The sequence below is a fragment of the Arachis ipaensis genome, chromosome B06, assembly GCF_000816755.2.
Source record: "Arachis ipaensis cultivar K30076 chromosome B06, Araip1.1, whole genome shotgun sequence".
In the NCBI taxonomy this organism is placed as follows: domain Eukaryota; kingdom Viridiplantae; phylum Streptophyta; class Magnoliopsida; order Fabales; family Fabaceae; genus Arachis; species Arachis ipaensis.
This window is the reverse complement of record NC_029790.2, coordinates 107849231-107853392: the sequence shown is the minus strand read 5'-3', so window position 1 is coordinate 107853392 and position 4162 is coordinate 107849231. Positions and strand designations below refer to the sequence as shown.

Here is a 4162-nt window from a genome sequence, read left to right as displayed (position 1 = left end):
CAGCTAACAGCTAATATTTACAATATTGTTGCAAAATTTGACTAATTTCAATTTAAATTCATAATCAGATTTAAATTTGTATTTTTATCAATAGATATTAAAATGAACATTATATATTATATTTCGCTAACCATATATCGTATATTTCACTATTAAAAATGCACAATACATATTATATATACTAGCAGCGCCAATGAGTTATAGTTCAAATGGCATAGACTCTCCATACTCAATTAAGAGGTTGCGAGTTCGAGTCTCATATCTTTGGTAAAAAAAAAAAATACTAGCGGCTCACCAGGCACTATCGTGCCTATTGAGCCGCTTTTCTATTGAATTTTTTTATTTCCATCCATAATTCTAATAGATAAAAAATATATATTTTTTTAATCTTATCTTGAACCTCTCTAATTATCTTTAATTTTATTAAGATTATTAATTTTTATTTTGATTATATTATCTCATCATATTATACACTATCTTTTCTTGCCAATGAGTAATTGCTCAAATGGCATAGTCTCCTCATACTCGATTAAGAGGTTGCGGATTTGAGTCTCTATCTTTGGTAAAAAAAAAAATGTTGCTTTGTTTTATTTTTTTTCTTCTTCTATTCATCCCATCGCAATTAATTATCACCATACCATTTTCAGACTTACTTGTTAAGCCATATTTTATTGCTTTAAGACAAAATTTAAGATATCAAGTATTCAAATTTTTTGTTAATCAAATTATAAAATTTGTCATCAATTATAAAAAAATAATATCAAATATATTATATCTTCTTAAAAGAATAATATTATATGGACACTAATATTTTAGCTACTATTAACATATACAATTGAATATAAAAATATTACATTGTAGAATATCTCTCCTACTCTTAACACTTATTTGTAATAATTCTTAATCTTTCTCTAGATCTAATATGTCACCTTCTATGTCTCTAACTAATAAAATTTTTAAGATTTTAGTTTCATTTAATTTCAAAACAAAATTGTAATTTTTATATTGTTATTTTTTTCTAATATTTTTAAGAAATTAATTTTTATGTTTTTTATTAGGAAAGCGGTTGAACACTGTACTGTGTTTTGTTACAACCTAATATAATTTAAGGATTAATCGTTACATACAAGTGTTTTACATTTACAAGCTTTACAAGTTTGAAGAGAACGAAACTTCCTAAACGCGCTGGTTATATTACGTGCCTCTTTAGCAGACTTTTAAATTAATCAAAATCAATTAACGCGTGAATATATAACTTCCATTTTTCAAAAGATTTTGTTTCCTTTTTCGAGTTTCTTGCCAAATTTGTTCGATCTTCTTCGTGCGTTCTCTCTTTGCCTTCGATCTCCTTCGGTTTTTTTCGATTTTAATGATTTCTGAAATCAAGCTTTCAAATTGTTTTGAAGATAATGGAACTTCAAAAATACACCCAAACAATTACAAAAATACACTCAAACCCAATATCAGATGGGAGACAGTATATTTCTTCTTGAAATCTTTTAATGTTTTGCTGGTTAAGAGTGAGGTACATGACAGACACAATCTAGAAAAAAAAAAAACCTAGAAGAACAGTAAAATAGTACACCTTGAATAATGTTTCTTCGTTTTTTCTGGTGATTTTTTATGGACATTTGTATCTTGTCTTCTTAATTTCTTCTACTCTTTGCGAGGAGTTGGAACGTTTCTTCATTTGTTTCGAATGTCGCTGGACGGTTTGCATTTTGATTGAAGAAAAAAAGGAAGAGTGCAGCATAATGAACGTGTTGTGAAAAAACGCAACAGGTGATTAAGGCGCGTGCGTTGGACGCTCAATTCTAAAGAAGTGGTGCGCGTGTTTTTTTTTTTAGATTTGGACCAATCTATATGTAAACCAAAAAAAATTTGTATGTGTAGTAGGCCTTATAATTTAATATTGCTTCTTCTTGATTACAACCGATTTTGTTAACCGTTTTTGATTCGATAAACCGGTTTGAACTTTTAGAATCATGGTTTAGATGAATCGAGAATTCAAATAAAGAATTTTGATTCAGACGCATTGAAAGATACTTGATTTTTTTGAATTCCATTTTTTCTTTATATTCTGCTCGCGGCACATGGCACTATAGTACTTGTTGAGCCACTCTTCTATTGAATTTAAGAAATTAATTTTATATTTTTATTTTATTATTATATGTAACAATCAAGATAAAAATTTAAAAATTTATTTATTTTTTCAATCTTATTTAATTTAAAGTAGATATAAAAATTTAAATTTAAAGAACTCTTTTTCTCGCATAAAAGATTATCTGTTTTTCAAATTAGTCCCTAAATTTTTTTTTTAATCAAATTCGTCCTTTAAAAATTTTAAATTAATCATGTTAGTCCTTTCATCACTTTATTTATTGATGGTATCAAAATTTGCTAATGTAACATGTTAAGTGACATTCCAACATACACATATAAGTCTTAATTAACTATTAACATGATTAGTTTATGAAATTAGATCAAATCAACCCCAAATTAAGAAATTCCAATGCCTCGAATTCTCTCCTCAATTAGATTTTGATTTGATCTAAGTTCATAAATTAATCATGTTAATAGTCAATTAAGACTCCTAGATGTATGTTGGGGTGTCACTTAATGTGTTACATTAACAAATTCAGTCTCCCCATACTCAATTAAGAGGTTGCGGATTCGAGTCTCCTATCTTTAAAAAATAAAACAAACAAACAAAGTGATGGAAATACTAATATGACTAATTTAAAATCTTTAAAGCACGAATTTGATTAAAAAAATCTTTTGAGAACCAATTTAAAGAATAAGTAATCTTTCAGGACTTAATTTGACCATTTATTTAACTAAAATTGTTAGATTTTATTTATTAGTTTAGTTGTTTTAATTAGATTTGCTCTTATAAATATATATAGGCCTAATTTGGGTAAACAACTTAATTAAACTCTTTTTGAAAAAATAGTTTAAACAATAAATGACTATATTAGTGCTTGTTTGGGCGTCATTATTTTGATAAAAATGATATTTTTTCAATGAAAAAATATCTTTTTTTTTTTAGTGTGTTTGGCAAATTTTTAGTAGTAAAAGTAAAAGCACTAGACAAATAAAAAAACATATTTTCTGAGAAGTTGTAATTTACATCTTTTTTTAAAAGATCTTTTTCTCTTAAAAAAAGATGTTTTTCATGTAATAAATAAACAAAAAAGTACTTTTATATTGTTATACCCAAACATAATTGATAGATAAAAAGATCTTTTTGCATGAGATACCCAAACATAAAATTACTTTTATTTTTCCATAAGATCTTTTAAAAAACAAATAACTCGAAAAAAGATCTTTTCTTAGAAACTCACACAAACAAGCTCTAAAAGTAACTTATAAATAAATTATTTTGTGTTTGAATTTTTAGTTCTAAAAGTGCTTATTTTATAGAAATGTGATAAAAAATAGTAGTATTATGAGAGAAGTCATTTTTTTTTAACTTCTCTATAAACTCCTAAATAGTTTCTTAGAAAGTCGCAATTTGGTTTTGAAAATTGTACCAGACATTAATACTACTACTTTTCATAAGTCAAAAGTTCAAAAAAATTACTTTTAAAGCTTTTCAAACGGTCTTTTAGTGTTTGTTTCAAAAAAAAATTTCTTATATTCTTATAACTGTTACTAAATTTGAGTGATGTAAAATATAATAATGCCATTTATGTGAGTAAGTGATCTTGGAATCAATAGTGTGAATATTATATTTATATTTATGATTTGGCAAGAAAAAGTGTGCTAATGCTAGAAGTGTGTTATATGCCGATAGAGCATAGGTCATTTCAGGGTTAAAGGATATTTTTATAAAAAAATAATTTATTTTTTTTGAAAAATAGATAAAATTAATGTTAGTTAACACAAAAAATTTAAAATTGATTAAAAATGAGGTTTTTTAAAAATTATAAAGGAGAAGAATATATATTTGATAAATAGAGGAGGAAGTGAGTGTCATTTTAACATTTATCTAAAAAAAAAAGACTGAAATTTTCTCTTTTTTATAATAACATAATCAAACTTTCTATATATAAATATTATTAAATGTGTATTTTCATATTGTAACTGGTTTTTTGTGTTTTTATAGTTTTGCTCATTTTTTTTACCAATTAAAAAAAAAAAAAATTAGTTGAATGTTAAT

At 25.1% G+C, this 4162-nt stretch overlaps 1 protein-coding gene across 1 annotated transcript in view; it reads left to right on the top strand.

Annotated features, from left to right (window-relative positions):
- LOC107604799 overlaps nt 1-4162 on the top strand; it is a gene marked incomplete in the record, with an annotated part of 31972 nt that overhangs the window by 7263 nt on the left and 20547 nt on the right.